Source organism: Hippocampus zosterae, chromosome 9 (assembly GCF_025434085.1).
Source record: "Hippocampus zosterae strain Florida chromosome 9, ASM2543408v3, whole genome shotgun sequence".
NCBI lineage: Eukaryota > Metazoa > Chordata > Actinopteri > Syngnathiformes > Syngnathidae > Hippocampus > Hippocampus zosterae.
Window position 1 is genome coordinate 627,643 of NC_067459.1, and position 22,900 is coordinate 650,542.

Consider the following 22,900-nt stretch of genomic DNA (forward strand, 5'->3'; position numbering starts at 1 on the left):
GAATATGTTGGAACGCGGCGCGCGTAAATACAAGCGGCTGGAGGTACCGGGGGCGAAGCCCGCCCCGGCCCGGAGGCCGAGTTAAAAAAAATAATAATCCCCGTTCAGTCTCAATGGCGGGGTGCGGGCCGGCCCGGCAGCGAGTGCGGCGGGCAGCAGGCCTCTTGGACAGGTTGAGAGATAAAAAAATAATAATTCCCGTGCAGTCTCAATGGCGGGGTGCGGGCCGGGGAATAGGCCTCTTGGCCGGGGTGAATAGTGTTGGAACACGGCCCGCGGAAATAGTAGCGGCTGGAGGTACCGGGGGCGATGCCCGCCCCGGCCCGGAGGCCGAGTTAAAAAAAATAATAATCCCCGTTCAGTCTCAATGGCGGGGTGTGGGCCGGCCCGGCGGCGAGTGCGGCGGGCAGCAGGCCTCTTGGACAGGTTGAGAGATAAAAAAATAATAATTCCCGTGCAGTCTCAATGGCGGGGTGCGGGCCGGGGAATAGGCCTCTTGGCCGGGGTGAATAGTGTTGGAACACGGCCCGCGGAAATAGTAGCGGCTGGAGGTACCGGGGGCGATTCCCGCCCCGGCCCGGCGGCCAAGTTAAAAAAATAAATAATCCCGTTCAGTCTCAATGGCGGGGTGCGGGCCGGCCCGGCGGCGAGTGCGGCGGGCAGCAGGCCTCTTGGACAGGTTGAGAGATAAAAAAATAATAATTCCCATGCAGTCTCAATGGCGGGGTGCGGGCCGGGGAATAGGCCTCTTGGCCGGGGTGAATAGTGTTGGAACACGGCCCGCGGAAATACTAGCGGCTGGAGGTACCGGGGGCGAAACCCGCCCCGGCCCGGAGGCCGAGTTAAAAAAAATAATAATCCCCGTTCAGTCTCAATGGCGGGGTGCGAGTGCGGCGGGCAGCAGGCCTCTTGGACAGGTTGAGAGATAAAAAAATAATAATTCCCGTTCAGTCTCAATGGCAGGGTGCGGGCCGGCCCGGCGGCGATTGCGGCGGGCAGCAGGCCTCTTGGACAGGTTGAGAGATAAAAAAATAATAATTCCCATGCAGTCTCAATGGCGGGGCGCGGGCCGGGGAATAGGCCTCTTGGCCGGGGTGAATAGTGTTGGAACACGGCCCGCGGAAATAGTAGCGGCTGGAGGTACCGGGGGCGAAGCCCGCCCCGGCCCGGAGGCCGAGTTAAAAAAAATAATAATCCCCGTTCAGTCTCAATGGCGGGGTGCGGGCCGGCTCGGCGGACGAGTGCGGCGGGCAGCAGACCTCTTGGACAGGTTGAGAGATAAAAAAATAATAATTCCCGTGCAGTCTCAATGGCGGGGCGCGGGCCGGCCCGGCGGACGAGTGTGGCCGGGGAAGAGGCCTCTTGGCCGGGGTGAATATGTTGGAACGCGGCGCGCGTAAATAGAAGCGGCTGGAGGTACCGGGGGCGAAGCCCGCCCCGGCCCGGCGGCCGAGTTAAAAAAAATAATAATCCCCGTACAGTCTCAATGGCGGGGTGCGGGCCGGCCCGGCGGCGAGTGCGGCGGGCAGCAGGCCTCTTGGACAGGTTGAGAGATAAAAAAATAATAATTCCCATGCAGTCTCAATGGCGGGGTGCGGGCCGGGGAATAGGCCTCTTGGCCGGGGTGAATATGTTGGAACGCGGCGCGCGTAAATAGAAGCGGCTGGAGGTACCGGGGGCGAAGCCCGCCCCGGCCCGGAGGCCGAGTTAAAAAAAATAATAATCCCGTTCAGTCTCAATGGCGGGGTGCGGGCCGGCCCGGCGGCGAGTGCGGCGGGCAGCAGGCCTCTTGGACAGGTTGAGAGATAAAAAAATAATAATTCCCGTGCAGTCTCAATGGCGGGGTGCGGGCCGGGGAATAGGCCTCTTGGCCGGGGTGAATATGTTGGAACGCGGCGCGCGTAAATAGAAGCGGCTGGAGGTACCGGGGGCGAAGCCCGCCCCGGCCCGGAGGCCGAGTTAAAAAAAATAATAATCCCCGTTCCAGTCTCAATGGCGGGGTGCGGGCCGGCCCGGCGGCGATTGCGGCGGGCAGCAGGCCTCTTGGACAGGTTGAGAGATAAAAAAATAATAATTCCCGTGCAGTCTCAATGGCGGGGTGCGGGCCGGGGAATAGGCCTCTTGGCCGGGGTGAATAGTGTTGGAACACGGCCCGCGGAAATAGTAGCGGCTGGAGGTACCGGGGGCGATGCCCGCCCCGGCCCGGCGGCCAAGTTAAAAAAATAAATAATCCCGTTCAGTCTCAATGGCAGGGTGCGGGCCGGCCCGGCGGCGATTGCGGCGGGCAGCAGGCCTCTTGGACAGGTTGAGAGATAAAAAAATAATAATTCCCATGCAGTCTCAATGGCGGGGTGCGGGCCGGGGAATAGGCCTCTTGGCCGGGGTGAATATGTTGGAACGCGGCGCGCGTAAATAGAAGCGGCTGGAGGTACCGGGGGCGAAGCCCGCCCCGGCCCGGAGGCCGGGTTAAAAAAATAATAATCCCCGTTCAGTCTCAATGGCGGGGTGCGGGCCGGCCCGGCGGCGAGTGCGGCGGGCAGCAGGCCTCTTGGACAGGTTGAGAGATAAAAAAATAATAATTCCCGTGCAGTCTCAATGGCGGGGTGCGGGCCGGGGAATAGGCCTCTTGGCCGGGGTGAATATGTTGGAACGCGGCGCGCGTAAATAGAAGCGGCTGGAGGTACCGGGGGCGAAGCCCGCCCCGCCCGGAGGCCGAGTTAAAAAAAATAATAATCCCCGTTCAGTCTCAATGGCGGGGTGCCGGCCGGCCCGGCGGCGAGTGCGGCGGGCAGCAGGCCTCTTGGACAGGTTGAGAGATAAAAAAATAATAATTCCCGTGCAGTCTCAATGGCGGGGTGCGGGCCGGGGAATAGGCCTCTTGGCCGGGGTGAATAGTGTTGGAACACGGCCCGCGGAAATAGTAGCGGCTGGAGGTACCGGGGGCGATGCCCGCCCCGGCCCGGCGGCCAAGTTAAAAAAATAAATAATCCCGTTCAGTCTCAATGGCAGGGTGCGGGCCGGCCCGGCGGCGATTGCGGCGGGCAGCAGGCCTCTTGGACAGGTTGAGAGATAAAAAAATAATAATTCCCATGCAGTCTCAATGGCGGGGTGCGGGCCGGGGAATAGGCCTCTTGGCCGGGGTGAATATGTTGGAACGCGGCGCGCGTAAATAGAAGCGGCTGGAGGTACCGGGGGCGAAGCCCGCCCCGGCCCGGAGGCCGAGTTAAAAAAATAATAATCCCCGTTCAGTCTCAATGGCGGGGTGCGGGCCGGCCCGGCGGCGAGTGCGGCGGGCAGCAGGCCTCTTGGACAGGTTGAGAGATAAAAAAATAATAATTCCCGTGCAGTCTCAATGGCGGGGTGCGGGCCGGGGAATAGGCCTCTTGGCCGGGGTGAATATGTTGGAACGCGGCGCGCGTAAATAGAAGCGGCTGGAGGTACCGGGGGCGAAGCCCGCCCCGCCCGGAGGCCGAGTTAAAAAAAATAATAATCCCCGTTCAGTCTCAATGGCGGGGTGCGGGCCGGCCCGGCGGCGAGTGCGGAGGGCAGCAGGCCTCTTGGACAGGTTGAGAGATAAAAAAATAATAATTCCCGTGCAGTCTCAATGGCGGGGTGCGGGCCGGGGAATAGGCCTCTTGGCCGGGGTGAATAGTGTTGGAACACGGCCCGCGGAAATAGTAGCGGCTGGAGGTACCGGGGGCGATGCCCGCCCCGGCCCGGCGGCCAAGTTAAAAAAATAAATAATCCCGTTCAGTCTCAATGGCAGGGTGCGGGCCGGCCCGGCGGCGATTGCGGCGGGCAGCAGGCCTCTTGGACAGGTTGAGAGATAAAAAAATAATAATTCCCATGCAGTCTCAATGGCGGGGTGCGGGCCGGGGAATAGGCCTCTTGGCCGGGGTGAATATGTTGGAACGCGGCGCGCGTAAATAGAAGCGGCTGGAGGTACCGGGGGCGAAGCCCGCCCCGCCCGGAGGCCGAGTTAAAAAAAATAATAATCCCCGTTCAGTCTCAATGGCGGGGTGCGGGCCGGCCCGGCGGCGAGTGCGGCGGGCAGCAGGCCTCTTGGACAGGTTGAGAGATAAAAAAATAATAATTCCCGTGCAGTCTCAATGGCGGGGTGCGGGCCGGGGAATAGGCCTCTTGGCCGGGGTGAATAGTGTTGGAACACGGCCCGCGGAAATAGTAGCGGCTGGAGGTACCGGGGGCGATGCCCGCCCCGGCCCGGCGGCCAAGTTAAAAAAATAAATAATCCCGTTCAGTCTCAATGGCAGGGTGCGGGCCGGCCCGGCGGCGATTGCGGCGGGCAGCAGGCCTCTTGGACAGGTTGAGAGATAAAAAAATAATAATTCCCATGCAGTCTCAATGGCGGGGTGCGGGCCGGGGAATAGGCCTCTTGGCCGGGGTGAATATGTTGGAACGCGGCGCGCGTAAATAGAAGCGGCTGGAGGTACCGGGGGCGAAGCCCGCCCCGGCCCGGAGGCCGAGTTAAAAAAAATAATAATCCCCGTTCAGTCTCAATGGCGGGGTGCGGGCCGGCCCGGCGGCGAGTGCGGCGGGCAGCAGGCCTCTTGGACAGGTTGAGAGATAAAAAAATAATAATTCACGTGCAGTCTCAATGGCGGGGTGCGGGCCGGGGAATAGGCCTCTTGGCCGGGGTGAATATGTTGGAACGCGGCGCGCGTAAATAGAAGCGGCTGGAGGTACCGGGGGCGAAGCCCGCCCCGGCCCGGAGGCCGAGTTAAAAAATAATAATAATCCCCGTTCAGTCTCAATGGCGGGGTGCGGGCCGGCCCGGCGGCGAGTGCGGCGGGCAGCAGGCCTCTTGGACAGGTTGAGAGATAAAAAAAATAATAATTCCCGTGCAGTCTCAATGGCGGGGTGCGGGCCGGGGAATAGGCCTCTTGGCCGGGGTGAATATGTTGGAACGCGGCGCGCGTAAATAGAAGCGGCTGGAGGTACCGGGGGCGAAGCCCGCCCCGGCCCGGAGGCCGAGTTAAAAAAAATAATAATCCCCGTCCAGTCTCAATGGCGGGGTGCGGGCCGGCCCGGCGGCGAGTGCGGCGGGCAGCAGGCCTCTTGGACGAGTTGAGAAATAAAAAAATAATAATTCCCGTTCAGTCTCAATGGCAGGGTGCGGGCCGGCCCGGCGGCGATTGCGGCGGGCAGCAGGCCTCTTGGACAGGTTGAGAGATAAAAAAATAATAATTCCCGTGCAGTCTCAATGGCGGGGTGCGGGCCGGGGAATAGGCCTCTTGGCCGGGGTGAATATGTTGGAACGCGGCGCGCGTAAATAGAAGCGGCTGGAGGTACCGGGGGCGAAGCCCGCCCCGGCCCGGAGGCCGAGTTAAAAAAAAAAATAATCCCCGTTCAGTCTCAATGGCGGGGTGCGGGCCGGCCCGGCGGCGAGTGCGGCGGGCAGCAGGCCTCTTGGACAGGTTGAGAGATAAAAAAATAATAATTCCCATGCAGTCTCAATGGCGGGGTGCGGGCCGGGGAATAGGCCTCATGGCCGGGGTGAATATGTTGGAACGCAGCGCGCGTAAATAGAAGCGGCTGGAGGTACCGGGGCGAAGCCCGCCCCGGCCGGTAGGCCGAGTTAAAAAAAATAATAATCCCCGTTCAGTCTCAATGGCGGGGTGCGAGTGCGGCGGGCAGCAGGCCTCTTGGACAGGTTGAGAGATAAAAAAATAATAATTCCCGTTCAGTCTCAATGGCAGGGTGCGGGCCGGCCCGGCGGCGATTGCGGCGGGCAGCAGGCCTCTTGGACAGGTTGAGAGATAAAAAAATAATAATTCCCATGCAGTCTCAATGGCGGGGTGCGGGCCGGGGAATAGGCCTCTTGGCCGGGGTGAATAGTGTTGGAACACGGCCCGCGGAAATAGTAGCGGCTGGAGGTACCGGGGGCGATGCCCGCCCCGGCCCGGCGGCCAAGTTAAAAAAATAAATAATCCCCGTTCAGTCTCAATGGCAGGGTGCGGGCCGGCCCGGCGGCGAGTGCGGCGGGCAGCAGGCCTCTTGGACAGGTTGAGAGATAAAAAAATAATAATTCCCGTGCAGTCTCAATGGCGGGGTGCGGGCCGGGGAATAGGCCTCTTGGCTGGGGTGAATAGTGTTGGAACACGGCCCGCGGAAATAGTAGCGGCTGGAGGTACCGGGGGCGATTCCCGCCCCGGCCCGGCGGCCAAGTTAAAAAAATAAATAATCCCGTTCAGTCTCAATGGCAGGGTGCGGGCCGGCCCGGCGGCGATTGCGGCGGGCAGCAGGCCTCTTGGACAGGTTGAGAGATAAAAAAATAATAATTCCCATGCAGTCTCAATGGCGGGGTGCGGGCCGGGGAATAGGCCTCTTGGCCGGGGTGAATATGTTGGAACGCGGCGCGCGTAAATAGAAGCGGCTGGAGGTACCGGGGGCGAAGCCCGCCCCGGCCCGGATGCCGAGTTAAAAAAAATAATAATCCCCGTTCAGTCTCAATGGCGGGGTGCGGGCCGGCCCGGCGGCGAGTGCGGCGGGCAGCAGGCCTCTTGGACAGGTTGAGAGATAAAAAAATAATAATTCCCATGCAGTCTCAATGGCGGGGTGCGGGCCGGGGAATAGGCCTCTTGGCCGGGGTGAATAGTGTTGGAACACGGCCCGCGGAAATAGTAGCGGCTGGAGGTACCGGGGGCGATTCCCGCCCCGGCCCGGCGGCCAAGTTAAAAAAATAAATAATCCCGTTCAGTCTCAATGGCAGGGTGCGGGCCGGCCCGGCGGCGATTGCGGCGGGCAGCAGGCCTCTTGGACAGGTTGAGAGATAAAAAAATAATAATTCCCATGCAGTCTCAATGGCGGGGTGCGGGCCGGGGAATAGGCCTCTTGGCCGGGGTGAATATGTTGGAACGCGGCGCGCGTAAATAGAAGCGGCTGGAGGTACCGGGGGCGAAGCCCGCCCCGGCCCGGATGCCGAGTTAAAAAAAATAATAATCCCCGTTCAGTCTCAATGGCGGGGTGCGGGCCGGCCCGGCGGCGAGTGCGGCGGGCAGCAGGCCTCTTGGACAGGTTGAGAGATAAAAAAATAATAATTCCCATGCAGTCTCAATGGCGGGGTGCGGGCCGGGGAATAGGCCTCTTGGCCGGGGTGAATAGTGTTGGAACACGGCCCGCGGAAATAGTAGCGGCTGGAGGTACCGGGGGCGAAACCCGCCCCGGCCCGGAGGCCGAGTTAAAAAAAATAATAATCCCCGTTCAGTCTCAATGGCGGGGTGCGAGTGCGGCGGGCAGCAGGCCTCTTGGACAGGTTGAGAGATAAAAAAATAATAATTCCCGTTCAGTCTCAATGGCAGGGTGCGGGCCGGCCCGGCGGCGATTGCGGCGGGCAGCAGGCCTCTTGGACAGGTTGAGAGATAAAAAAATAATAATTCCCATGCAGTCTCAATGGCGGGGTGCGGGCCGGGGAATAGGCCTCTTGGCCGGGGTGAATAGTGTTGGAACACGGCCCGCGGAAATAGTAGCGGCTGGAGGTACCGGGGGCGAAGCCCGCCCCGGCCCGGAGGCCGAGTTAAAAAAAATAATAATCCCCGTTCAGTCTCAATGGCGGGGTGCGAGTGCGGCGGGCAGCAGGCCTCTTGGACAGGTTGAGAGATAAAAAAATAATAATTCCCGTTCAGTCTCAATGGCAGGGTGCGGGCCGGCCCGGCGGCGATTGCGGCGGGCAGCAGGCCTCTTGGACAGGTTGAGAGATAAAAAAATAATAATTCCCATGCAGTCTCAATGGCGGGGTGCGGGCCGGGGAATAGGCCTCTTGGCCGGGGTGAATATGTTGGAACGCGGCGCGCGTAAAAAGAAGCGGCTGGAGGTACCGGGGGCGAAGCCCGCCCCGGCCCGGAGGCCGAGTTAAAAAAAATAATAATCCCCGTTCAGTCTCAATGGCGGGGTGCGGGCCGGCCCGGCGGCGAGTGCGGCGGGCAGCAGGCCTCTTGGACAGGTTGAGAGATAAAAAAATAATAATTCCCGTGCAGTCTCAATGGCGGGGTGCGGGCCGGGGAATAGGCCTCTTGGCCGGGGTGAATAGTGTTGGAACACGGCCCGCGGAAATAGTAGCGGCTGGAGGTACCGGGGGCGATGCCCGCCCCGGCCCGGCGGCCAAGTTAAAAAAATAAATAATCCCCGTTCAGTCTCAATGGCAGGGTGCGGGCCGGCCCGGCGGCGATTGCGGCGGGCAGCAGGCCTCTTGGACAGGTTGAGAGATAAAAAAATAATAATTCCCGTTCAGTCTCAATGGCGGGGTGCGGGCCGGGGAATAGGCCTCTTGGCCGGGGTGAATAGTGTTGCAACACGGGCCGCGGAAATAGTAACGGCTGGAGGTACCGGGGGCGATGCCCCCCCCCGGCCCGGCGGCCAAGTTAAAAAAATAAATAATCCCCGTTCAGTCTCAATGGCAGGGTGCGGGCCGGCCCGGCGGCGATTGCGGCGGGCAGCAGGCCTCTTGGACAGGTTGAGAGATATAAAAATAATAATTCCCGTGCAGTCTCAATGGCGGGGTGCGGGCCGGCCCGGCGGACGAGTGTGGCCGAGGAAGAGGCCTCTTGGCCGGGGTGAATATGTTGGAACGCGGCGCGCGTAAATAGAAGCGGCTGGAGGTACCGGGGGCGAAGCCCGCCCCGGCCCGGAGGCCGAGTTAAAAAAAATAATAATCCCCTTTCAGTCTCAATGGCGGGGTGCGGGCCGGCCCGGCGGCGAGTGCGGCGGGCAGCAGGCCTCTTGGACAGGTTGAGAGATAAAAAAATAATAATTCCCGTGCAGTCTCAATGGCGGGGTGCGGGCCGGCCCGGCGGACGAGTGTGGCCGGGGAAGAGGCCTCTTGGCCGGGGTGAATATGTTGGAACGCGGCGCGCGTAAATAGAAGCGGCTGGAGGTACCGGGGGCGAAGCCCGCCCCGGCCCGGCGGCCGAGTTAAAAAAAATAATAATCCCGTACAGTCTCAATGGCGGGGTGCGGGCCGGCCCGGCGGCGAGTGCGGCGGGCAGCAGGCCTCTTGGACAGGTTGAGAGATAAAAAAATAATAATTCCCGTGCAGTCTCAATGGCGGGGTGCGGGCCGGGGAATAGGCCTCTTGGCCGGGGTGAATAGTGTTGGAACACGGCCCGCGGAAATAGTAGCGGCTGGAGGTACCGGGGGCGATGCCCGCCCCGGCCCGGCGGCCAAGTTAAAAAAGTAAATAATCCCCGTTCAGTCTCAATGGCAGGGTGCGGGCCGGCCCGGCGGCGATTGCGGCGGGCAGCAGGCCTCTTGGACAGGTTGAGAGATAAAAAAATAATAATTCCCATGCAGTCTCAATGGCGGGGTGCGGGCCGGGGAATAGGCCTCTTGGCCGGGGTGAATATGTTGGAACGCGGCGCGCGTAAATAGAAGCGGCTGGAGGTACCGGGGGCGAAGCCCGCCCAGGCCCGGAGGCCGAGTTAAAAAAAATAATAATCCCCGTTCAGTCTCAATGGCGGGGTGCGGGCCGGCCCGGCGGCGAGTGCGGCGGGCAGCAGGCCTCTTGGACAGGTTGAGAGATAAAAAAATAATAATTCCCGTGCAGTCTCAATGGCGGGGTGCGGGCCGGGGAATAGGCCTCTTGGCCGGGGTGAATAGTGTTGGAACACGGCCCGCGGAAATAGTAGCGGCTGGAGGTACCTGGGGCGATGCCCGCCCCGGCCCGGCGGCCAAGTTAAAAAAATAAATAATCCCCGTTCAGTCTCAATGGCAGGGTGCGGGCCGGCCCGGCGGCGATTGCGGCGGGCAGCAGGCCTCTTGGACAGGTTGAGAGATAAAAAAATAATAATTCCCGTGCAGTCTCAATGGCGGGGTGCGGGCCGGGGAATAGGCCTCTTGGCCGGGGTGAATAGTGTTGGAACACGGCCCGCGGAAATAGTAGCGGCTGGAGGTACCGGGGGCGATGCCCGCCCCGGCCCGGCGGCCAAGTTAAAAAAATAAATAATCCCGTTCAGTCTCAATGGCAGGGTGCGGGCCGGCCCGGCGGCGATTGCGGCGGGCAGCAGGCCTCTTGGACAGGTTGAGAGATAAAAAAATAATAATTCCCATGCAGTCTCAATGGCGGGGTGCGGGCCGGGGAATAGGCCTCTTGGCCGGGGTGAATATGTTGGTACGCGGCGCGCGTAAATAGAAGCGGCTGGAGGTACCGGGGGCGAAGCCCGCCCCGGCCCGGAGGCCGAGTTAAAAAAAATAATAATCCCCGTTCAGTCTCAATGGCGGGGTGCGGGCGGGCCCGGCGGCGAGTGCGGCGGGCAGCAGGCCTCTTGGACAGGTTGAGAGATAAAAAAATAATAATTCCCGTGCAGTCTCAATGGCGGGGTGCGGGCCGGGGAATAGGCCTCTTGGCCGGGGTGAATATGTTGGAACGCGGCGCGCGTAAATAGAAGCGGCTGGAGGTACCGGGGGCGAAGCCCGCCCCGGCCCGGAGGCCGAGTTAAAAAAAATAATAATCCCCGTTCAGTCTCAATGGCGGGGTGCGGGCCGGCCCGGCGGCGAGTGCGGCGGGCAGCAGGCCTCTTGGACAGGTTGAGAGATAAAAAAAATAATAATTCCCGTGCATTCTCAATGGCGGGGTGCGGGCCGGGGAATAGGCCTCTTGGCCGGGGTGAATAGTGTTGGAACACGGCCCGCGGAAATAGTAGCGGCTGGAGGTACCGTGGGCGATGCCCGCCCCGGCCCGGCGGCCAAGTTAAAAAAATAAATAATCCCGTTCAGTCTCAATGGCAGGGTACGGGCCGGCCCGGCGGCGATTGCGGCGGGCAGCAGGCCTCTTGGACAGGTTGAGAGATAAAAAAATAATAATTCCCATGCAGTCTCAATGGCGGGGTGCGGGCCGGGGAATAGGCCTCTTGGCCGGGGTGAATATGTTGGAACGCGGCGCGCGTAAATAGAAGCGGCTGGAGGTACCGGGGGCGAAGCCCGCCCCGGCCCGGAGGCCGAGTTAAAAAAAATAATAATCCCCGTTCAGTCTCAATGGCGGGGTGCGGGCCGGCCCGGCGGCGAGTGCGGCGGGCAGCAGGCCTCTTGGACAGGTTGAGAGATAAAAAAATAATATTTCCCGTGCAGTCTCAATGGCGGGGTGCGGGCCGGGGAATAGGCCTCTTGGCCGGGGTGAATATGTTGGAACGCGGCGCGCGTAAATAGAAGCGGCTGGAGGTACCGGGGGCGAAGCCCGCCCGGGCCCGGAGGCCGAGTTAAAAAAAATAATAATCCCCGTTCAGTCTCAATGGCGGGGTGCGGGCCGGCCCGGCGGCGAGTGCGGCGGGCAGCAGGCCTCTTGGACAGGTTGAGAGATAAAAAAATAATAATTCCCGTGCAGTCTCAATGGCGGGGTGCGGGCCGGGGAATAGGCCTCTTGGCCGGGGTGAATAGTGTTGGAACACGGCCCGCGGAAATAGTAGCGGCTGGAGGTACCGGGGGCGATGCCCGCCCCGGCCCGGCGGCCAAGTTAAAAAAATAAATAATCCCGTTCAGTCTCAATGGCAGGGTGCGGGCCGGCCCGGCGGCGAGTGCGGCGGGCAGCAGGCCTCTTGGACAGGTTGAGAGATAAAAAAATAATAATTCCCGTTCAGTCTCAATGGCAGGGTGCGGGCCGGCCCGGCGGCGATTGCGGCGGGCAGAAGGCCTCTTGGACAGGTTGAGAGATAAAAAAATAATAATTCCCATGCAGTCTCAATGGCGGGGTGCGGGCCGGGGAATAGGCCTCTCGGCCGGGGTGAATATGTTGGAACGCGGCGCGCGTAAATAGAAGCGGCTGGAGGTACCGGGGGCGAAGCCCGCCCCGGGCCGGCGGCCAAGTTAAAAAAATAAATAATCCCCGTTCAGTCTCAATGGCAGGGTGCGGGCCGGCCCGGCGGCGATTGCGGCGGGCAGCAGGCCTCTTGGACAGGTTGAGAGATATAAAAATAATAATTCCCGTGCAGTCTCAATGGCGGGGTGCGGGCCGGCCCGGCGGACGAGTGTGGCCGGGGAAGAGGCCTCTTGGCCGGGGTGAATATGTTGGAACGCGGCGCGCGTAAATAGAAGCGACTGGAGGTACCGGGGGCGAAGCCCGCCCCGGCCCGGAGGCCGAGTTAAAAAAAATAATAATCCCCGTTCAGTCTCAATGGCGGGGTGCGGGCCGGCCCGGCGGCGAGTGCGGCGGGCAGCAGGCCTCTTGGACAGGTTGAGAGATAAAAAAATAATAATTCCCGTGCAGTCTCAATGGCGGGGTGCGGGCCGGCCCGGCGGACGAGTGTGGCCGGGGAAGAGGCCTCTTGGCCGGGGTGAATATGTTGGAACGCGGCGCGCGTAAATAGAAGCGGCTGGAGGTACCGGGGGCGAAGCCCGCCCCGGCCCGGAGGCCGAGTTAAAAAAAATAATAATCCCCGTTCAGTCTCAATGGCGGGGTGCGGGCCGGCCCGGCGGCGAGTGCGGCGGGCAGCAGGCCTCTTGGACGAGTTGAGAAATAAAAAAATAATAATTCCCGTTCAGTCTCAATGGCAGGGTGCGGGCCGGCCCGGCGGCGATTGCGGCGGGCAGCAGGCCTCTTGGACAGGTTGAGAGATAAAAAAATAATAATTCCCGTGCAGTCTCAATGGCGGGGTGCGGGCCGGGGAATAGGCCTCTTGGCCGGGGTGAATATGTTGGAACGCGGCGCGCGTAAATAGAAGCGGCTGGAGGTACCGGGGGCGAAGCCCGCCCCGGCCCGGAGGCCGAGTTAAAAAAAAAAATAATCCCCGTTCAGTCTCAATGGCGGGGTGCGGGCCGGCCCGGCGGCGAGTGCGGCGGGCAGCAGGCCTCTTGGACAGGTTGAGAGATAAAAAAATAATAATTCCCGTGCAGTCTCAATGGCGGGGTGCGGGCCGGGGAATAGGCCTCTTGGCCGGGGTGAATATGTTGGAACGCGGCGCGCGTAAATAGAAGCGGCTGGAGGTACCGGGGGCGAAGCCCGCCTCGGCCCGGAGGCCGAGTTAAAAAAAATAATAATCCCCGTTCAGTCTCAATGGCGGGGTGCGGGCCGGCCCGGCGGCGAGTGCGGCGGGCAGCAGGCCTCTTGGACAGGTTGAGAGATAAAAAAATAATAATTCCCGTGCAGTCTCAATGGCGGGGTGCGGGCCGGGGAATAGGCCTCTTGGCCGGGGTGAATATGTTGGAACGCGGCGCGCGTAAATAGAAGCGGCTGGAGGTACCGGGGGCGAAGCCCGCCCCGGCCCAGAGGCCGAGTTAAAAAAAATAATAATCCCCGTTCAGTCTCAATGGCGGGGTGCGGGCCGGCCCGGCGGCGAGTGCGGCGGGCAGCAGGCCTCTTGGACAGGTTGAGAGATAAAAAAATAATAATTCCCGTGCAGTCTCAATGGCGGGGTGCGGGCCGGGGAATAGGCCTCTTGGCCGGGGTGAATAGTGTTGGAACACGGCCCGCGGAAATAGTAGCGGCTGGAGGTACCGGGGGCGATGCCCGCCCCGGCCCGGCGGCCAAGTTAAAAAAATAAATAATCCCCGTTCAGTCTCAATGGCAGGGTGCGGGCCGGCCCGGCGGCGATTGCGGCGGGCAGCAGGCCTCTTGGACAGGTTGAGAGATAAAAAAATAATAATTCCCGTGCAGTCTCAATGGCGGGGTGCGGGCCGGGGAATAGGCCTCTTGGCCGGGGTGAATAGTGTTGGAACACGGCCCGCGGAAATAGTAGCGGCTGGAGGTACCGGGGGCGATGCCCGCCCCGGGCCGGCGGCCAAGTTAAAAAAATAAATAATCCCCGTTCAGTCTCAATGGCAGGGTGCGGGCCGGCCCGGCGGCGAGTGCGGTGGGCAGCAGGCCTCTTGGACAGGTTGAGAGATATAAAAATAATAATTCCCGTGCAGTCTCAACGGCGGGGTGCGGGCCGGCCCGGCGGACGAGTGTGGCCGGGGAATAGGCCTCTTGGCCGGGGTGAATATGTTGGAACGCGGCGCGCGTAAATACAAGCGGCTGGAGGTACCGGGGGCGAAGCCCGCCCCGGCCCGGAGGCCGAGTTAAAAAAAATAATAATCCCCGTTCAGTCTCAATGGCGGGGTGCGGGCCGGCCCGGCAGCGAGTGCGGCGGGCAGCAGGCCTCTTGGACAGGTTGAGAGATAAAAAAATAATAATTCCCGTGCAGTCTCAATGGCGGGGTGCGGGCCGGGGAATAGGCCTCTTGGCCGGGGTGAATAGTGTTGGAACACGGCCCGCGGAAATAGTAGCGGCTGGAGGTACCGGGGGCGATGCCCGCCCCGGCCCGGAGGCCGAGTTAAAAAAAATAATAATCCCCGTTCAGTCTCAATGGCGGGGTGTGGGCCGGCCCGGCGGCGAGTGCGGCGGGCAGCAGGCCTCTTGGACAGGTTGAGAGATAAAAAAATAATAATTCCCGTGCAGTCTCAATGGCGGGGTGCGGGCCGGGGAATAGGCCTCTTGGCCGGGGTGAATAGTGTTGGAACACGGCCCGCGGAAATAGTAGCGGCTGGAGGTACCGGGGGCGATTCCCGCCCCGGCCCGGCGGCCAAGTTAAAAAAATAAATAATCCCGTTCAGTCTCAATGGCGGGGTGCGGGCCGGCCCGGCGGCGAGTGCGGCGGGCAGCAGGCCTCTTGGACAGGTTGAGAGATAAAAAAATAATAATTCCCATGCAGTCTCAATGGCGGGGTGCGGGCCGGGGAATAGGCCTCTTGGCCGGGGTGAATAGTGTTGGAACACGGCCCGCGGAAATACTAGCGGCTGGAGGTACCGGGGGCGAAACCCGCCCCGGCCCGGAGGCCGAGTTAAAAAAAATAATAATCCCCGTTCAGTCTCAATGGCGGGGTGCGAGTGCGGCGGGCAGCAGGCCTCTTGGACAGGTTGAGAGATAAAAAAATAATAATTCCCGTTCAGTCTCAATGGCAGGGTGCGGGCCGGCCCGGCGGCGATTGCGGCGGGCAGCAGGCCTCTTGGACAGGTTGAGAGATAAAAAAATAATAATTCCCATGCAGTCTCAATGGCGGGGCGCGGGCCGGGGAATAGGCCTCTTGGCCGGGGTGAATAGTGTTGGAACACGGCCCGCGGAAATAGTAGCGGCTGGAGGTACCGGGGGCGAAGCCCGCCCCGGCCCGGAGGCCGAGTTAAAAAAAATAATAATCCCCGTTCAGTCTCAATGGCGGGGTGCGGGCCGGCTCGGCGGACGAGTGCGGCGGGCAGCAGACCTCTTGGACAGGTTGAGAGATAAAAAAATAATAATTCCCGTGCAGTCTCAATGGCGGGGCGCGGGCCGGCCCGGCGGACGAGTGTGGCCGGGGAAGAGGCCTCTTGGCCGGGGTGAATATGTTGGAACGCGGCGCGCGTAAATAGAAGCGGCTGGAGGTACCGGGGGCGAAGCCCGCCCCGGCCCGGCGGCCGAGTTAAAAAAAATAATAATCCCCGTACAGTCTCAATGGCGGGGTGCGGGCCGGCCCGGCGGCGAGTGCGGCGGGCAGCAGGCCTCTTGGACAGGTTGAGAGATAAAAAAATAATAATTCCCATGCAGTCTCAATGGCGGGGTGCGGGCCGGGGAATAGGCCTCTTGGCCGGGGTGAATATGTTGGAACGCGGCGCGCGTAAATAGAAGCGGCTGGAGGTACCGGGGGCGAAGCCCGCCCCGGCCCGGAGGCCGAGTTAAAAAAAATAATAATCCCGTTCAGTCTCAATGGCGGGGTGCGGGCCGGCCCGGCGGCGAGTGCGGCGGGCAGCAGGCCTCTTGGACAGGTTGAGAGATAAAAAAATAATAATTCCCGTGCAGTCTCAATGGCGGGGTGCGGGCCGGGGAATAGGCCTCTTGGCCGGGGTGAATATGTTGGAACGCGGCGCGCGTAAATAGAAGCGGCTGGAGGTACCGGGGGCGAAGCCCGCCCCGGCCCGGAGGCCGAGTTAAAAAAAATAATAATCCCCGTTCCAGTCTCAATGGCGGGGTGCGGGCCGGCCCGGCGGCGATTGCGGCGGGCAGCAGGCCTCTTGGACAGGTTGAGAGATAAAAAAATAATAATTCCCGTGCAGTCTCAATGGCGGGGTGCGGGCCGGGGAATAGGCCTCTTGGCCGGGGTGAATAGTGTTGGAACACGGCCCGCGGAAATAGTAGCGGCTGGAGGTACCGGGGGCGATGCCCGCCCCGGCCCGGCGGCCAAGTTAAAAAAATAAATAATCCCGTTCAGTCTCAATGGCAGGGTGCGGGCCGGCCCGGCGGCGATTGCGGCGGGCAGCAGGCCTCTTGGACAGGTTGAGAGATAAAAAAATAATAATTCCCATGCAGTCTCAATGGCGGGGTGCGGGCCGGGGAATAGGCCTCTTGGCCGGGGTGAATATGTTGGAACGCGGCGCGCGTAAATAGAAGCGGCTGGAGGTACCGGGGGCGAAGCCCGCCCCGGCCCGGAGGCCGGGTTAAAAAAATAATAATCCCCGTTCAGTCTCAATGGCGGGGTGCGGGCCGGCCCGGCGGCGAGTGCGGCGGGCAGCAGGCCTCTTGGACAGGTTGAGAGATAAAAAAATAATAATTCCCGTGCAGTCTCAATGGCGGGGTGCGGGCCGGGGAATAGGCCTCTTGGCCGGGGTGAATATGTTGGAACGCGGCGCGCGTAAATAGAAGCGGCTGGAGGTACCGGGGGCGAAGCCCGCCCCGCCCGGAGGCCGAGTTAAAAAAAATAATAATCCCCGTTCAGTCTCAATGGCGGGGTGCCGGCCGGCCCGGCGGCGAGTGCGGCGGGCAGCAGGCCTCTTGGACAGGTTGAGAGATAAAAAAATAATAATTCCCGTGCAGTCTCAATGGCGGGGTGCGGGCCGGGGAATAGGCCTCTTGGCCGGGGTGAATAGTGTTGGAACACGGCCCGCGGAAATAGTAGCGGCTGGAGGTACCGGGGGCGATGCCCGCCCCGGCCCGGCGGCCAAGTTAAAAAAATAAATAATCCCGTTCAGTCTCAATGGCAGGGTGCGGGCCGGCCCGGCGGCGATTGCGGCGGGCAGCAGGCCTCTTGGACAGGTTGAGAGATAAAAAAATAATAATTCCCATGCAGTCTCAATGGCGGGGTGCGGGCCGGGGAATAGGCCTCTTGGCCGGGGTGAATATGTTGGAACGCGGCGCGCGTAAATAGAAGCGGCTGGAGGTACCGGGGGCGAAGCCCGCCCCGGCCCGGAGGCCGAGTTAAAAAAATAATAATCCCCGTTCAGTCTCAATGGCGGGGTGCGGGCCGGCCCGGCGGCGAGTGCGGCGGGCAGCAGGCCTCTTGGACAGGTTGAGAGATAAAAAAATAATAATTCCCGTGCAGTCTCAATGGCGGGGTGCGGGCCGGGGAATAGGCCTCTTGGCCGGGGTGAATATGTTGGAACGCGGCGCGCGTAAATAGAAGCGGCTGGAGGTACCGGGGGCGAAGCCCGCCCCGCCCGGAGGCCGAGTTAAAAAAAATAATAATCCCCGTTCAGTCTCAATGGCGGGGTGCGGGCCGGCCCGGCGGCGAGTGCGGAGGGCAGCAGGCCTCTTGGACAGGTTGAGAGATAAAAAAATAATAATTCCCGTGCAGTCTCAATGGCGGGGTGCGGGCCGGGGAATAGGCCTCTTGGCCGGGGTGAATAGTGTTGGAACACGGCCCGCGGAAATAGTAGCGGCTGGAGGTACCGGGGGCGATGCCCGCCCCGGCCCGGCGGCCAAGTTAAAAAAATAAATAATCCCGTTCAGTCTCAATGGCAGGGTGCGGGCCGGCCCGGCGGCGATTGCGGCGGGCAGCAGGCCTCTTGGACAGGTTGAGAGATAAAAAAATAATAATTCCCATGCAGTCTCAATGGCGGGGTGCGGGCCGGGGAATAGGCCTCTTGGCCGGGGTGAATATGTTGGAACGCGGCGCGCGTAAATAGAAGCGGCTGGAGGTACCGGGGGCGAAGCCCGCCCCGCCCGGAGGCCGAGTTAAAAAAAATAATAATCCCCGTTCAGTCTCAATGGCGGGGTGCGGGCCGGCCCGGCGGCGAGTGCGGCGGGCAGCAGGCCTCTTGGACAGGTTGAGAGATAAAAAAATAATAATTCCCGTGCAGTCTCAATGGCGGGGTGCGGGCCGGGGAATAGGCCTCTTGGCCGGGGTGAATAGTGTTGGAACACGGCCCGCGGAAATAGTAGCGGCTGGAGGTACCGGGGGCGATGCCCGCCCCGGCCCGGCGGCCAAGTTAAAAAAATAAATAATCCCGTTCAGTCTCAATGGCAGGGTGCGGGCCGGCCCGGCGGCGATTGCGGCGGGCAGCAGGCCTCTTGGACAGGTTGAGAGATAAAAAAATAATAATTCCCATGCAGTCTCAATGGCGGGGTGCGGGCCGGGGAATAGGCCTCTTGGCCGGGGTGAATATGTTGGAACGCGGCGCGCGTAAATAGAAGCGGCTGGAGGTACCGGGGGCGAAGCCCGCCCCGGCCCGGAGGCCGAGTTAAAAAAAATAATAATCCCCGTTCAGTCTCAATGGCGGGGTGCGGGCCGGCCCGGCGGCGAGTGCGGCGGGCAGCAGGCCTCTTGGACAGGTTGAGAGATAAAAAAATAATAATTCACGTGCAGTCTCAATGGCGGGGTGCGGGCCGGGGAATAGGCCTCTTGGCCGGGGTGAATATGTTGGAACGCGGCGCGCGTAAATAGAAGCGGCTGGAGGTACCGGGGGCGAAGCCCGCCCCGGCCCGGAGGCCGAGTTAAAAAATAATAATAATCCCCGTTCAGTCTCAATGGCGGGGTGCGGGCCGGCCCGGCGGCGAGTGCGGCGGGCAGCAGGCCTCTTGGACAGGTTGAGAGATAAAAAAAATAATAATTCCCGTGCAGTCTCAATGGCGGGGTGCGGGCCGGGGAATAGGCCTCTTGGCCGGGGTGAATATGTTGGAACGCGGCGCGCGTAAATAGAAGCGGCTGGAGGTACCGGGGGCGAAGCCCGCCCCGGCCCGGAGGCCGAGTTAAAAAAAATAATAATCCCCGTCCAGTCTCAATGGCGGGGTGCGGGCCGGCCCGGCGGCGAGTGCGGCGGGCAGCAGGCCTCTTGGACGAGTTGAGAAATAAAAAAATAATAATTCCCGTTCAGTCTCAATGGCAGGGTGCGGGCCGGCCCGGCGGCGATTGCGGCGGGCAGCAGGCCTCTTGGACAGGTTGAGAGATAAAAAAATAATAATTCCCGTGCAGTCTCAATGGCGGGGTGCGGGCCGGGGAATAGGCCTCTTGGCCGGGGTGAATATGTTGGAACGCGGCGCGCGTAAATAGAAGCGGCTGGAGGTACCGGGGGCGAAGCCCGCCCCGGCCCGGAGGCCGAGTTAAAAAAAAAAATAATCCCCGTTCAGTCTCAATGGCGGGGTGCGGGCCGGCCCGGCGGCGAGTGCGGCGGGCAGCAGGCCTCTTGGACAGGTTGAGAGATAAAAAAATAATAATTCCCATGCAGTCTCAATGGCGGGGTGCGGGCCGGGGAATAGGCCTCATGGCCGGGGTGAATATGTTGGAACGCAGCGCGCGTAAATAGAAGCGGCTGGAGGTACCGGGGCGAAGCCCGCCCCGGCCGGTAGGCCGAGTTAAAAAAAATAATAATCCCCGTTCAGTCTCAATGGCGGGGTGCGAGTGCGGCGGGCAGCAGGCCTCTTGGACAGGTTGAGAGATAAAAAAATAATAATTCCCGTTCAGTCTCAATGGCAGGGTGCGGGCCGGCCCGGCGGCGATTGCGGCGGGCAGCAGGCCTCTTGGACAGGTTGAGAGATAAAAAAATAATAATTCCCATGCAGTCTCAATGGCGGGGTGCGGGCCGGGGAATAGGCCTCTTGGCCGGGGTGAATAGTGTTGGAACACGGCCCGCGGAAATAGTAGCGGCTGGAGGTACCGGGGGCGATGCCCGCCCCGGCCCGGCGGCCAAGTTAAAAAAATAAATAATCCCCGTTCAGTCTCAATGGCAGGGTGCGGGCCGGCCCGGCGGCGAGTGCGGCGGGCAGCAGGCCTCTTGGACAGGTTGAGAGATAAAAAAATAATAATTCCCGTGCAGTCTCAATGGCGGGGTGCGGGCCGGGGAATAGGCCTCTTGGCTGGGGTGAATAGTGTTGGAACACGGCCCGCGGAAATAGTAGCGGCTGGAGGTACCGGGGGCGATTCCCGCCCCGGCCCGGCGGCCAAGTTAAAAAAATAAATAATCCCGTTCAGTCTCAATGGCAGGGTGCGGGCCGGCCCGGCGGCGATTGCGGCGGGCAGCAGGCCTCTTGGACAGGTTGAGAGATAAAAAAATAATAATTCCCATGCAGTCTCAATGGCGGGGTGCGGGCCGGGGAATAGGCCTCTTGGCCGGGGTGAATATGTTGGAACGCGGCGCGCGTAAATAGAAGCGGCTGGAGGTACCGGGGGCGAAGCCCGCCCCGGCCCGGATGCCGAGTTAAAAAAAATAATAATCCCCGTTCAGTCTCAATGGCGGGGTGCGGGCCGGCCCGGCGGCGAGTGCGGCGGGCAGCAGGCCTCTTGGACAGGTTGAGAGATAAAAAAATAATAATTCCCATGCAGTCTCAATGGCGGGGTGCGGGCCGGGGAATAGGCCTCTTGGCCGGGGTGAATAGTGTTGGAACACGGCCCGCGGAAATAGTAGCGGCTGGAGGTACCGGGGGCGATTCCCGCCCCGGCCCGGCGGCCAAGTTAAAAAAATAAATAATCCCGTTCAGTCTCAATGGCAGGGTGCGGGCCGGCCCGGCGGCGATTGCGGCGGGCAGCAGGCCTCTTGGACAGGTTGAGAGATAAAAAAATAATAATTCCCATGCAGTCTCAATGGCGGGGTGCGGGCCGGGGAATAGGCCTCTTGGCCGGGGTGAATATGTTGGAACGCGGCGCGCGTAAATAGAAGCGGCTGGAGGTACCGGGGGCGAAGCCCGCCCCGGCCCGGATGCCGAGTTAAAAAAAATAATAATCCCCGTTCAGTCTCAATGGCGGGGTGCGGGCCGGCCCGGCGGCGAGTGCGGCGGGCAGCAGGCCTCTTGGACAGGTTGAGAGATAAAAAAATAATAATTCCCATGCAGTCTCAATGGCGGGGTGCGGGCCGGGGAATAGGCCTCTTGGCCGGGGTGAATAGTGTTGGAACACGGCCCGCGGAAATAGTAGCGGCTGGAGGTACCGGGGGCGAAACCCGCCCCGGCCCGGAGGCCGAGTTAAAAAAAATAATAATCCCCGTTCAGTCTCAATGGCGGGGTGCGAGTGCGGCGGGCAGCAGGCCTCTTGGACAGGTTGAGAGATAAAAAAATAATAATTCCCGTTCAGTCTCAATGGCAGGGTGCGGGCCGGCCCGGCGGCGATTGCGGCGGGCAGCAGGCCTCTTGGACAGGTTGAGAGATAAAAAAATAATAATTCCCATGCAGTCTCAATGGCGGGGTGCGGGCCGGGGAATAGGCCTCTTGGCCGGGGTGAATAGTGTTGGAACACGGCCCGCGGAAATAGTAGCGGCTGGAGGTACCGGGGGCGAAGCCCGCCCCGGCCCGGAGGCCGAGTTAAAAAAAATAATAATCCCCGTTCAGTCTCAATGGCGGGGTGCGAGTGCGGCGGGCAGCAGGCCTCTTGGACAGGTTGAGAGATAAAAAAATAATAATTCCCGTTCAGTCTCAATGGCAGGGTGCGGGCCGGCCCGGCGGCGATTGCGGCGGGCAGCAGGCCTCTTGGACAGGTTGAGAGATAAAAAAATAATAATTCCCATGCAGTCTCAATGGCGGGGTGCGGGCCGGGGAATAGGCCTCTTGGCCGGGGTGAATATGTTGGAACGCGGCGCGCGTAAAAAGAAGCGGCTGGAGGTACCGGGGGCGAAGCCCGCCCCGGCCCGGAGGCCGAGTTAAAAAAAATAATAATCCCCGTTCAGTCTCAATGGCGGGGTGCGGGCCGGCCCGGCGGCGAGTGCGGCGGGCAGCAGGCCTCTTGGACAGGTTGAGAGATAAAAAAATAATAATTCCCGTGCAGTCTCAATGGCGGGGTGCGGGCCGGGGAATAGGCCTCTTGGCCGGGGTGAATAGTGTTGGAACACGGCCCGCGGAAATAGTAGCGGCTGGAGGTACCGGGGGCGATGCCCGCCCCGGCCCGGCGGCCAAGTTAAAAAAATAAATAATCCCCGTTCAGTCTCAATGGCAGGGTGCGGGCCGGCCCGGCGGCGATTGCGGCGGGCAGCAGGCCTCTTGGACAGGTTGAGAGATAAAAAAATAATAATTCCCGTTCAGTCTCAATGGCGGGGTGCGGGCCGGGGAATAGGCCTCTTGGCCGGGGTGAATAGTGTTGCAACACGGGCCGCGGAAATAGTAACGGCTGGAGGTACCGGGGGCGATGCCCCCCCCCCGGCCCGGCGGCCAAGTTAAAAAAATAAATAATCCCCGTTCAGTCTCAATGGCAGGGTGCGGGCCGGCCCGGCGGCGATTGCGGCGGGCAGCAGGCCTCTTGGACAGGTTGAGAGATATAAAAATAATAATTCCCGTGCAGTCTCAATGGCGGGGTGCGGGCCGGCCCGGCGGACGAGTGTGGCCGAGGAAGAGGCCTCTTGGCCGGGGTGAATATGTTGGAACGCGGCGCGCGTAAATAGAAGCGGCTGGAGGTACCGGGGGCGAAGCCCGCCCCGGCCCGGAGGCCGAGTTAAAAAAAATAATAATCCCCTTTCAGTCTCAATGGCGGGGTGCGGGCCGGCCCGGCGGCGAGTGCGGCGGGCAGCAGGCCTCTTGGACAGGTTGAGAGATAAAAAAATAATAATTCCCGTGCAGTCTCAATGGCGGGGTGCGGGCCGGCCCGGCGGACGAGTGTGGCCGGGGAAGAGGCCTCTTGGCCGGGGTGAATATGTTGGAACGCGGCGCGCGTAAATAGAAGCGGCTGGAGGTACCGGGGGCGAAGCCCGCCCCGGCCCGGCGGCCGAGTTAAAAAAAATAATAATCCCGTACAGTCTCAATGGCGGGGTGCGGGCCGGC